Raw genomic sequence first — 14,222 nt, 5'->3', positions numbered from 1 at the left:
TGTGACATGCTATGTCGATTTTTTGGAGGTAACAATTTCAATCATCTTGTAAAAGCATGGAGACAGATATGTAATTAGGAGATTGAAAATACAGCTACAGGCATCGTATACTGAAGGCTCAAGATCTGTATCATATGGGTTGTTGTGAGTAATGACGTGTGTACAGCCCGCCTTCTAACTGTATGTAAGTCCAAAGTACTAAGCTACGATACGAAATACAGTGACGAATCTCGAAGCTTGGGTAACTAAATCAAGCTCTGTGACAAATCATTCAAGAGATTCTAACAAATTTAATATGCCCAAATATCACTGTCGTAGGTAACATATTCGCATAATATACTCTTTTTACATATTAGTCCTTGTGGTGTCTACAACTTGGCAACGACAAAGACGATATGTAAGTCACATCTGTTACAGTGACACTGATGCCTCATTATGCAAACCCTTCATTTCTATTTCCATTACGAAGAGATTAAGGATACAGACAACCAAGCATTAGTCATCGCCTTTCCGTGTGGCCGTTTTTAATAGTATCTTCCTTGGGGGTCCAAGTTATGACGTAGTCACCTGTTGAACCAATCAAGATCTGAGTCTCTCCATGATTTCTTATAAGTCGTTGTAAAAACTGGTACAGAACAAAGGAAGGCGGCCGATAAAGAGAGACAAATCACATATCTTAGCTGGAGTGGCAGAGCTTTTCAGGAGAAAGATGTTGCTACGATCGAGTTGTTCAGTTCTACTAGTACTCGTAGTTGTAATAATCGGAGTATTATCATCTCACGCATATACAGATCAACTCTTGGTGAGTCATCTAACCATTGTTTATTTTGTCAAAATGTGATTGTTCTAACGTTTTCATCTGTGACTTGATGTGTAAAAATGCGCAAATTTGAAGTGAGCGAGAGATTGGGAAGACAAAATAGTTTGAATTGTGCTCATAGTCGCAGTTCAGGGATCATTTCATATTGTCGCTCATGCTCCACAAACGAACGAAAAGATAAAACCTACGAAGTGCTAATATCAAACAGAGACTACGATTTAACACGATGGATGGGGATATAAATGACACGAAAACTGCTCTACAGTGCGTCGAGAGTACTATTGATTAAATCTGCTAATATACAAGATAAAGTTTTGTAACAAATTAAAGTGATGTTCAATATCGTTTTCTTGATTTCAAGATATTTCAGTTATCTTCAATAATAACGAAATAGCAACTCGTACTTTGTTTAGACAGTAATAATGCGCTTTTTCTCCTTTCAAACTTAAAGTGACACATATCGTTTTCTTTGGTTTAATGTACACATTCGTTTCCCCACAACTCTTAAATCTTGTCCTTTTATTGTTTTGTATGGACTGTGAGAATGTGATGGAGGATCACAAGATCGTTAAGCTTAATAGTCTTCCTGACTTCTCTACGACAGACATCGTCACAACAAGTTATGAAAGCATGAGGACTCTGCGGAAAACATAAACTATTAGACTAATGACTCGTGGCATTGACATTACCGATGTTTAATACGTGTATAAGAATTCAAAGACCACCGGTTATAGCCAAGGTAGAATGCACCTTGAGGATAAATACGCCTTGAGAACGGCTAGTTCATCGGATTCTGATTTTTTCTCCCATTCGCTACTTTGTCTACCGCTTATAGAGATCATTTTGAAACTCTTGAAGAAAGTGAAGTTTTCACCCTCATAGTGTTTCAAAAATCGAAAATGCATTTTTCACCACAGAGTTAACACAGAGATGGTGGCCATCGTGAATTTCATATATCGGTAAATATTAAGTTCGCATGGTGATTCTTATTTTACTTTTGATTCGGCGAGATAAAGGTTTTCAATTTCCCTGAGGAAAGTTTGAGATAAATAAATGTTGTACAAAATACAGAGATTTACATTTTAAACATGGCAAGAGATCGCATAACATGAGACGTGTGTGGTCGACTAGGATTATACTGAAACACAGTCCCTCTATCTAGAGGGACTGTGACTGAAACGAAGAATTAAGACGAACATGTCATTTGCTTGAATTTTTTACCTGACAGTGTCTGAAAAACAAAACAGAACAGAACAAAACAAAACATAAAATATCATTTCGCTCCGTTTAAAAAAGGATGGTCCTTTGAAATGCAGTTAAATTTAGAAATTTCCGACGTTAAACATCATAAAGTTTTCTTATATTACAATTTCATGTTTGGCCAAATAAAACTGTATATTATGTGTTTCCTGTAAATCGACCAACCCCTAGAAAACCCGCCGATCCCAGAGACATTTTTTCGCATTTTCAAGAAAGTTTAGCAAACTCTATGAACGTGACCATAGTTTTTTGGTCTCTCCGACAACAAAACTAAAAATAAACGATATATTTTCCATGATCTACATACCCTATTTTTCAGAGGATTGTTACCGAAAACAGTCATTTTGGTCATTTGGCCAAGATCGATCAAACCTAGGTAAAAAGGCATCTGACGTCAACTGCGAAAAGTCGTACCAAATTTTTATTCTAGTTCCAGAAGTCATCGTACATTCAGGTGCAAAATACAATATAAAGTACAGTAACTAGGTATTATGTTGTGATGTAATGTTTGGCCATACCAGTCGCTCTGAGTATTTGAATGGAAAAATGAACATCTCAGGCCATGACGTATCCCATATAGAACGTAAAAGTAGAACGTAAAAGGATGGACGGATCGATAGAATAATAGATCGATCGATTGATCGAAAGATACATGTAGGTAGGTAGGTACGGGGTAGGTAAGTAGGTAGGTAGGTAGGTACGGGGTAGGTAAGTAGGTAGGTCGGCAGATACATAGATACATACAAAGAGACATAGACTCATCGATACATACATAGATACATAGATGCATACATAGATACATAGATATATACATACATACATGCAGCCAGACAGACAGACAGAAGGACAGACAGATACATACATACTCAGTTCCCAGTTTACGTCGTTTTAATTTGATAGATAACACCCATTTCTCTTTCAATTACAGGCAAGGATGCAAAAGGTTACTTTACATGTCATTTTTCATTCGTATCTTGTTGCGTTGATGTTTCCTATTAACGTAGTAATGCCTTCTAAAGTATCTTAAGTTCAAAGGTGACAGTGTTTGAAAACATTTCAATGTCGAGTTAAAAACACGGCAACCATTATTCATTGTATCGAATCATTAGGCAGTAATAACAGCGCCCTTGGAGACAGAGAACCGCCAACGCCGCTGTCCTAATAACTGTGTAAGCAAGACATGACAAAGTGCCATTAAAATCAATTTCACCCGTCATTGGATTGTTTAACCAAATAGAGATTTAATAGGACGCCGTCAGCGGGTTGTGTGTCGTGATCAGTACATATTAGGCCAGGTCACTGCCGTCCCTGTTATACGGCTCTGAAGGAGAAAGTTACAAACATGGTAGTGTATTCGGTCGCTTAGAGTGACTAGCTACTCTGGCTACTGTCATTTATGAAAACATTTTGGTCACATATAAATTCAAATCAATCGTTTGATTTAAATTAAATTTATCAGTGTTAATTTTTTATTGCCTTCTTAACGATTTCAAATGCGTGATTGGGATTTTTCGTAACATATCTGATATAAAACTTGGTACGGGACTTTAGAAAGGAAAGGATATCGATTGTGTTTTTATTGCAATAAAAATAAAAACTTGCGAACGGAACGGAAAACTTGTCCGATCCAATGCGCTAACAATCATGAATAATTATATACCATTTAATTGTCAAAACAAACTACCAAAAAAATAAACAATTAAAATGTAAAAGTGACCGTAAGAACATAAATACATATGCTAGTGTTTTAACATCGCAAAGGAAACGAGGAATCATTATTATAACCTTATTATTATATAGTGATATCAATAATGTAAGGATGTTAGCTCTAGAGCAGTGAAATTCATAATGAAGATATTAAGGGTGACACGCTGACAATTTATATTTAGTAATGGCAAAGACGAGAGTAAAGCAAGAAATTAACGAGCAAGACGAAGCCGAGCACGATGATTTTTGTCTTTCTATAATGTATTCTTAATTCAGAATAAGATTTTGAAATAATTTGAAGTAGATGATGTGTAATTTAATCCAGAATAGCCCTAGCCAAATAACGTTATTGTAGTCGATGTTCATAGTGTGATCCTTTAATCCTCTTGAAATAGCACCCTATCAAAGATAATCCAATTTTTTCATTCACATTGTCTGCGCAATACTGTTTTGCTCTGCAACGTGGACAAGCAAATGTGAATTTTTAATAACAAAGACGAACACCTTGGCCTGCAGTGCAGTGTGTGTGTTGGTTTGAATAGCCTAGGGTCACACTGAAATCCGTTTAAATTGTTCTTTCTTTGATTTGTATTGGTCCATGTAGGTAGCAAATTGCTCATTGAGATTTCGTCAGGTCAACCAATCCGCTGAAAATTGTTAAATTGAATAAAACTGAAACTAATGTATCATATATTATATCATACCAGAATATTGATGGCGCAATACAGCGATCTGATTGGTCGACACATGAAAAGAAGCGTGGTATATTCACGATATAACATGGTTGGCACAGGCGCGAGCTCATGACAATAAAACTCCTGTTTGGTAAATAGAGCTATCGCTCGTGCATATATGTCGTGAACTGATCAAAATCTCGTGGTATACCGTCACTAGGTGTGCTTTATTGCTATAGTATATACAATGTAAATGTGCCCCAGTCTATTCTGCATCGTGCAGCAGTTCATTTTTTGAATGTGGAATTCTAAAAAATGGTATTTCTAAGATACACAACTAAAAGTTCCCAACTTAGCTTTGAATCTGACATAAAAGTTTATAGGTGAGGCATTATAAAGAACGGATGTACTTAGATCGCTTTTTACAGCGAAAGCTGTCAATCTGACATAGCAATAATCAGTGTAGATGAGGCGTTGATGGGAAAAAATGTACTTTGATAATCCTACACAGTGAGAGAGAGAAAGATGACCTTGATTGAAGCATGATAAGACGTTGACAAGAATAATTGTATTGAATTACACTATGTATGATTTAAAGTTAAGGAAAAAAATGATGCCAACTCGAACCACGGTGTCATCGTGTTATCTCATCCCTGTATCAATTTCTCAAAAAGTGTCAAAGTTTAGAGATAACGTATACCAGTGACCTGCTCTGTGTCACGTGAGGGCAGTGATCTCCTTGTGTCACGTGAGGGCAGTGATCTACCCTGCGTCTCGTGAGGGCAGATATCCGAGGACATTCAAGATTTTAACACATACTACGGAAATAAGATCAACATCGACTCGACAGTCCAATCTCGCATTATGACCAAGTTTAAGTAGTTTTTTCTGCTTTATTTATGTATTTTCCGTATATGCATGTAATTGTTCTTCTACTTGTGCTATTTTTTAAATACATTTTAATGTCTTTTATCAGAACTTTTTCAATGTATTTATTTCCTGTTTGGAGATTTTGATGTAAATGTACTCTCCTACCTCGAAAGGGGTCGTAGAGCTCAATAAAATTATTATTATTATTATTTTTATTATCATCCTGTTAATACTTCAAAATCAGTGCATAACACCTCTACGAGTGAACATAAACTCTCATAGCGATATTCATGATAGTTCTCAAAAATATATGAAGAGGTATACGAGTGACTTGTGTAGTTAACGGGAGTTTTTTTCTTGAAGCAAGGGTTGACCGAACACAAACTGAAAGACAGAGATAAAATCGACACCTCAGCACGCCTTCAATTCTCTTAATGGCGCTATATCCCCAGTGTGTTACTGCGTATTCCGTTTCAGATACTATGATGTATTTGTCCATTGATATATGACCTTCCCGTAATCACCTAATTCAATTTACCTGTCAATCAGCGTTTTCAACGCGTCTGAGTCTTCTAGCATCGTCTTCAGTCTTCTAGCATCGTCTTCAGTCTTCTAGCATCGTCTTCAGTCTTCTTAGGAAGTATCGACTGCAAACCTTGTATCTATTGTTTCTTATCTTAGATCAATACACTTCATACCGAACGGTGTTTCTTTTGAAAAGATACGTGTCAATATTTGAAACGTTTTGATCTGCAGTTCTTATATCCATCCTCAGCCCCACCTTAACATTAAAGCACCAAGTAACTTTTGGATTGATGTCCCGCTATTTGTGTACTTTTTCCAGAAAATTACTTGTTCTGCTCCTAAAATCATACCCGTACCCAAATGCCAAGTCTTCAGTTTGTCAAGCAAGTTTTATGCTTGCAATGTACAATGTCACTAGAACCAAAAAGACAGAACACATTACGCCAATACTGTCTAGTTTGTACTGGCTTCCTGTATATAAGAGGACAGAAATCAAAATTCTATGTTTGACATATAAAGTTGTTCATGGTATGGCACCTGTCTATTTAACGGATTTACTAAATGTCCGCACTCCTGGCCGTTTGCTGCGTTCAACTACTGAGGGGGTAATAACTTTGTATCAACCGATTTGTAACACAGTATACTATGGCGAGCGATCTTTTGCTGTCTGTGCCCCACGTTTGTGGAACAAACTGCCTTTTGGGGTCAGAACGTTTCCTAATTTTAATGTTTTTAAGTCAAATCTCAAGACCTATCTTTTTAGGAATGACATTGTGTAGTTTTTAATCAGCGACTGTCTTTTCATTTATTTAATTGTGATTCTCAGTTTTGTTTTTTTACTCTTGTAATTTTTATTCAATTATGATTGTCAGGTGTTTTTTTTTTTTTTTTTAACTCTTGTAATTTTCGTTTTTTTTTGTGTGTTTTGTGAGGCGCCTTGAGAAGTTCCATTCATGGAAGGCGTTTTTAAAGTAATAAATAACAAAAATAAAAATACAAAATAAATTGCTGACAACTGAGTTTTATTACGGACTGTCATTTATTTCTCAAGCGAACGTTGCATACTGTTCGTAATACATAATGTTTGTATGTCAATACTTTGCATTGCTAGTAATCACGCTTTGACAAATAAAAGAAAAAAATCTCTTTTGGCCAATCGAATGAAAATCTCAGTCAAAATTTAGATCTACAGTTCTTCAAACAGTGATATTAACTAAAGTGAGAGATTACACAGCTAGGGGATTACGTCACGCACACAGAATATTGCTTGGAAATTTTCGTTCAGGATGCATCTCAAATCTTCTTTTCAGGGTGTTATATAATTTCAATAAACCTGAACTGATTATCTTATTTGCCAAAATATATTTTAAATCCGTGTGTGGTTGTATCCCATGCAATCGAGGTTGTATCCCATGCAATCAAGGTTGTATCCCATGCAATCAAGGTGCATCGTTGAGACGTTACGGAGATTGAACTGAGGTTATTAGATGTCGATTAATTTTGACACTAAGTGACCGAACACCACTTTAGAATTCACGTTTGATTAAGAATTGAAGCTATGCGTCAATTAATGCGAGTTTCTTTACCGGATGAAGAGACCCGCCCCCTTACTTGTGAACGACTGACAGCAATCAAGACGCTGAATTCAATTTGTCCGTGTCGAAACTTTAGAAGGATTGTTTCCGACAGGGATGAATGTGTTCAAAAGAGGGGCAAATATCATTAGACTGACGATTAAATTATCTTGTTAGCCGAGTTTTCACAAGAAAAGCTTCTCAGGGAAATTCCTTGTCTTTTTAAATTGTCTCAACATGACGTCAGCATAGATAGATACATGCCTAGGGCAGCTTGAGTCAATACTTATGACAATTTCCTTTTTGTGTTTTGTCACCTCAGTGTAACGACAACGCGGCGTGTTTGGGACGAATAAGAGGTTTTGGTGCACGTCCCGTACAGATATGCACATGTCCTCCATGGGCCAGTAAGTGTTCGTTTGATTACAATAGAAAACGCTTCCTCTGTAAAGACGAAACAGAAGGTGAGTATATTTTCTTACTTTTGCCGACATACAAATTAACAAAATAAAATAACCCTTTTTCACATGTTGTTAAAAATTACTATGTTATACGGCTAGTTTTCAATCGGGTTCGAACCCACAATATACGGCATCAGTCGCCTAGCGGAGAGGCCACAGAGAGAACCGCTCGGCTAAATCTCCACTCCCAAAAAAGAGTGGTTCAATAGCCGGCTAAGTTGTTACATTTTTCTGACTGAGACCGCTCCACACGTTGTAGAGTTCGTGAAGCACTCACGCACGCATGCTCACTATCATACATCGCACATACAAACTTTATCGAAGCGAAGAAACGAATTTTATTTTCATTTCATGGCTGTAATTCACATGACGAAAGACTGCTATCGCTTCAAGATTATTGAGATAATTTGATTTTGTGACGTCATCGACTACGTGCCAAACCGCAAACATAGTGATAGGATACATCAACTGCCAAGGAAAGTTACAAGAGAACATTCCTGATGAAAACTGTGTGATTGTAATTGTTTTCAGTGGAAAATATCCATGTGTTATTCTGTTGAAAGCTTTCAAACTACCTTACGGTAGTAGGCCTACGCACCTCGGGGACAGATATTCGGACTCTCAAACTTTTACAATTCTTTTCTGATCTACCACTTGTGGGGGGGTAATTTTGAAGCTCTTGGTGTAAGAAAACTTTTCAATGGCTTAAATTTTCAAAAATCAAAAATTTCATTTTTTTCTCCATAGAGTTAATACAGGGATGTCTGCCATTTTGAATTTTAAATATCGCTTAATCTTGGCTATTTATTTCTCTAGTACCAAAATTTGCACGGTGAACCCCGATTTTTATTCTTGATTTTGAAGGAGAATGGTTGAAAGATTCCTTAAGGAAAGTTTGAGCAAGAGTTTAAGTCTTTCACTTTCGAGGCACACACTACCTTAATTGTTTTTCAATTGACAAGGTCCGTTTCAGTTCAATTTCGCCCTCAGCATCGAACTAAGTCCCGAATATTCAATGTCTTGGTAGTCTACACTCCTTGTCTAAACAGATTTGCTGACACGCAAGTAATTACACCAAAGAATACTCTTTGGCGATTTTTAGTAGTTTCAGATATCTTAACTAAAACAAACACGCTTTTTTCCCTTCTTTCAGAAAATGTATTTGACGGTGGATTTGACACAAGATTAAGTAACCGTAGAGGAAAATAAAGTTACAGTCATCCTTTGCAGAAATGGTCATTCGTGAGACATAAAGCAGGATGAAAAATATGATCTTGTTATGCTCTTTACACAACGTTTTTGTCGTAACATGTCAAGTACGCTGTTAAATTACGTGTTTTTAAGTGTCGTTTGATGTCACCTTTCTATTAATCCGAGTCCGAAGTAAAAATCTGTTTTCAACGCAGCATCGTCTTTCCGATTGATATTTTTAGTCGTCTAGTCGATTTTTCTAAGTGATTTCGTTTGAGATAGCTCTAAATACTTGCAACACAGCAACCCTTCAGTACCAACGATTATTTTAACATTGATGAACTTAAGTGCAGGGGTCACAGAATATGAATGTATCGATGTTTTAGCATTGTGTTAAATGGCTGTATGAAATGTTTTTAAAATTGGAAAGTCGGCTGCGTTGTTTGTTAAAATGGCTGCCAATAAAGTCGTTACCATTTAAAAAAAGTTTAGTTGTGTTTTGTTTTCTGTCTGTCTCCTGTACGTCAGAAACACGTATTACCACAAATATCACACATTTAAGTAAAAAGTGCTGAAAGTACAAAAAAGTCCCTGAGAACGTAGTTAAAAGTACAAAATAGCAATTTTCACATCTTATCAGGACATGCGCCTCGGAGACTCAAATTTTTACAATGCTCTTCTGATCTACTGCTAATGGGGTACATTTAAAAGATAATGAAGTAAAAAAAAAATTCACCGTCTTAGTTTATCAAAAATGGAAAATTTTAATTGGATAGTGGCCATTTCAAATATTGGTTTGTTTTTCTTGTATCAAACTTTGCACGGGGACTCCTGATTGTTATTCTTGCTTTGGTAAGAGAGAATGGTTGAAAGTTTTACTGAGGAAAGTTTGAGCAAACGTTCAAATCTTCCCCTTTGGAGACGTATACTACCTTAGCCTACATGGGAATTGGGTCAACTGGTAGGGCTGACAGCCTCAGTGGACTTTTATGCCAATCAGTCGTATTTCAAGCAAAGAAACTCTTTATATCTGGAGATGAACTTTGAACTCGGGTTTACAGCATCAGCGCATGAAAGATAGACAAAACATGTAGGCTTTCTGGCCATCTCTTCAATGGTTATCAATGGTGTACGTGTAATCGGTACAATGAATGACAGCCTCTACTGTGTTATTGATTCTTGCTGTAACTGTATATCTGGCATAGTGCATTCGTATCATTAATATGCCAGTAGTAGGTTTCGTCTGTCCTGACACCACGTGAAAATCGCCATTTTTCATCATTAATACGATTGAAACTACAACCATAGCAATAATTGAAGGAAAATTGTCTTCATCAAGTAATATCAGAAAATAATAACATTGATAACAACGATAAACAGATCTTTCCCTATTATAATGTAGTTTATTTTTATTTTATTCTTTGAAACTACATAGAACCATCGATCTAAGTAAAGTACTAAACAAAAACTCGACGACTGTCTTATAATTATTTCATGGAGACTTAAAATGATGTTCTTTGTTTACTTTTTATCAATATAATAATCATAATATTATCTTGAAACTAACTCCCACAGAGTAAAAGATTTTCCCCTTAATATTTCAATGTTCTACATTTTTGTACGCTTTTGTCGCCTTTTGACCTTTCTGGAGATCAGTTCAGAGCTGATTGTATCTGATTGGCGTGATAGGATAGTCTGATGTAACTGTAGTGAAACACGTCATTAATTTGTCACTGTATTGCAGTCGATGGAAATCGACATACTGATGAAATTTTTTGATCAATCAACTATAATTGGATGATGTTTAGTAATAATACCCGGTATGCATGTTCACCGCGATGTTTAAGCTGAACGCATGCTCGGTCATGGCAACAGTGAACTATAGCCGAGACACTAATCAGCTCAAAAGCTGCGAAATATACATTAAATTACAGAAATCAATGTACATGAAGTAATTTTCCTAAGGTATATATTTGGGATATTTTCCATGACGCAGTCCTGACGTGACTTATTTTTCCCACAGTCTAACCAATGTAGAATTCTGGGTGACTATCTTGGTAGCCTTGTGCTCTATATCCATCTTATTAAAGAGCGCCCTCTAAGAGAGGATCAAAAATATCGCCCTTTTATAACGCAACTCGTTGTTCTCAGTCTAATTGCATACCTCGCATGACCATGTCTCCGCGTTTCTAAAATGAATGATATATTTTATAAGGTGTCAACAGAAATGAATGATACAATTTATTTATGTATGAATAAATCCATGATTAAATAATGCTAGTGAGTTATAGGGTATAAGTATGTATGTTACTGAATGAGAATATTATTATAAATAAATAAATAAATGAATAAATGAATAAATAAATAAATAAATAAATAAATAAATAAATAAATAAATAAATACATAAATAAATAATAGCAAGAAAACGGCGAGAACAAATGCAAAACGGGAAGTTACAGGACCATGGGCGCACAATAGGTGATTACTGATGACGCATCCATTTGCACACACTGGATGGGAGTTTTTGAATTCTCATAACATCGCTTTGAACGTATTTATGAGAAATTTGAATAATCATGATGGGCACTTTCGTGACATATGCAAAGAGGGGTCAAATGGTCGTACAGGGAACGCATTTTGAAACATGCATTCTCCAACAAAAAACGGAACACTTTTCAGTTTATTTTAGACTCAAGATTAGTCGCTACATATTCACAGACACCATATGCAAGATTTAATGACAATGAACGCCTATGGAAAAATTATGGGATTCTGGGACCAAACAAGGCACATCCTATTAATAGCGTGGCTTGTTTATACATGTATGTTCATAATCCGGCTTTTATAAATTTAGGAAAAGTTCCTGTTTAACATCCAATAGCTCACTTGCAGACGATCGTTTCTCAATGAGAACGAAAGTTTAATGCGGTTCAATTCACCATGTAATATCAAACTGAGGTGACTTGGTTTCGCTCTTACTGTAGAAACTTAAAAGTTTTTGAGGAGCTTTATGAATGTCTTGCCCCTCTAAGCCCCTGTTGTTGAATAAATGCTGATGACGTAAGCCAGTAGTAAGGAAAACGTGGACAACTGGGATTAAGTAAGAATTTTACACCCCATTTTATTCATTTATCTACATGAAGCGAAGGAAAAATTAACCATCCATGTAACTAAAGTATAACCCTGACCTATATACGAACTCACGCGCAGCAGCTTGCGCAGCAGTGCATTGTCCTGAACTAAGCGGGCCTGCTGAGCATGTTTATACACGTTCCGAAGGTGTACGGGAAATTCCGTGTGAGTCAACCGGGTCATCAAACTAGCCTATATAAAGGGACCCTCGTTGTCAGTCCGGCCGGCGGTCGCGGAGTCTAGCTGATGTTGAACACGAAGTTCCTATCGGTACGAACTAAATTTCATATCCATTCAATCCATAATGTCTTAAATATCGCTCCAGCGGCGGACTAAATCCTTCTTGTTTTTGAATTTCTAGCGCCTGATGAAATATGTCCTGAATAAGTTCTGACCCTGGAGCCTCCTCGTTCCGAAGGGTTGCGCCTTTTTCTTGTATTTGTGTAAGCAGCTGTTTATATTGAACATAATAATGTTTATATTTCTCTCGTCTCTTTGCTACACCTGTTTTCCCTTGTATCACATCAATAACAACACCTGGTATAGGAGTTAAGGCTAACAGTACCGGAACTGTCGGAATTGCCGCTATGACAGCAGAGCTTACAAGAATTCCCTTAGTAATATTGAGAGCCATATCAATTCGACCCATTAATTTGTAACTTCGTCGATATGCAGCACTTGTTCTTTCTATGTAATCAGCCAATTGTTCAACGCTTTCAACAACTGAGATGTGCATTTTTACTGTATATGTAAGGGATGATAAAAAATAATTGTAGTAATATAGAAATACAATATGGCAGAAGGAGGAGAAGAAAATATACCACTCCAGGATTTCGATGATGCATATTTGAATGATGACGATGTTACTGCTGCTGAAACATCTTTTACCGATGATACTTTTGCAAACCCAGATCCTTCAGTGGATAGCCCACAGGTGGATATTTTAATTAAACAGAGAAGAAAAATTACAGAAAATATGGCTGAAGGACTCTTAGACAAATATAGGATTACTAATCCGGATGCACGAACCGAATTGATTTTAAATGCTAAGATTATTAATGGTGAACTGTATTATAAAGAAATCAGAGTTACAACAGATAAAGGAAGTAGATTTTTAGAGAGATCCACATTAAAAAAGAAGGCAGGAGGTTCTGAATTCGTAAATAAAGTATACAGTTGGAGTGGAGTCGAATATCACTCTAGCGCAGAGCCCGAATTTGTTAGTTCAACATTGTATTCTGAAGATGTGAAAAACAATAAAATACCAGCTGAGAAGATGACGCCAGAAGACATGGGTGTATACAGAGATGAACTGACAGAGTTACGGCAAGATGCTTCTGGTAATGCAGATAAAATACAAGCTTTTGAAAATAAAATCGAACAATGGAACAATCTAAACCCTGAATATAAAGCTATTAATGATGAATTAAGGATTGCGAATATGCATCTTGGCGAGCTTAACAACGAAAAAGTTAAAATAAGGCTATTGAAAAGAGAAGCTGAAAAACAGTTAAAGGAAATTCCTGAAGATCACACCCAAGGAAAAGAAAAGCCAAGAAACTACTAGCTGAACTCATAACAAGAGAAGCTAAAGTTGACAATCGAATTGAATACGAACATGGTAAGATCAGTGAGGCACGTGAAAGTCTTGGCTACGACTAGGTCTCTTCGTGATGTAATTTCCGATCCAGAATTGTCACTCAGGCTGAAGCTGACAGAGTTATTTAAACGAAATGGTATTACAATCGCTGCAATACTGACTGCCCTTGGAATGACAATATCAACAATTGCCCTGGCTGTGACTAGAGGAGGAGGAGGAGCGGGAGCAGGAACTGGCGCAAACACAGGGGGTTCAGGTCCACCCAAAGTATATACAAAAGCGAAAGAAATTGTAAAGCAATTTGGCGAATGGTTAAAAACATTGGCCGCAAAAAGTGCTGCTGCAATACCAGGTTTAATCGGCTCCCTCGTCAGTTTTCTATTAAAAACAGCAGGATCGGTGGTTGG

General features: G+C 36.6%; 1 long non-coding RNA gene across 1 annotated transcript; it reads left to right on the top strand.

Annotated features, from left to right (window-relative positions):
- The first annotated feature begins 632 nt into the window (after window positions 1-632).
- On the top strand, window positions 633-9,568 carry LOC139125318 (uncharacterized). Its single transcript, XR_011550193.1, has 3 exons — window positions 633-802; window positions 7,753-7,894; window positions 9,045-9,568. It is a non-coding gene; the product is annotated as an uncharacterized lncRNA (long non-coding RNA).
- Window positions 9,569-14,222: the final 4,654 nt, after the last annotated feature.

The sequence above is a fragment of the Ptychodera flava genome (genome assembly GCF_041260155.1).
Source record: "Ptychodera flava strain L36383 chromosome 3 unlocalized genomic scaffold, AS_Pfla_20210202 Scaffold_25__1_contigs__length_14229661_pilon, whole genome shotgun sequence".
Taxonomy (NCBI): domain Eukaryota; kingdom Metazoa; phylum Hemichordata; class Enteropneusta; family Ptychoderidae; genus Ptychodera; species Ptychodera flava.
This window is presented reverse-complemented; position numbering and strand designations above follow the sequence as displayed.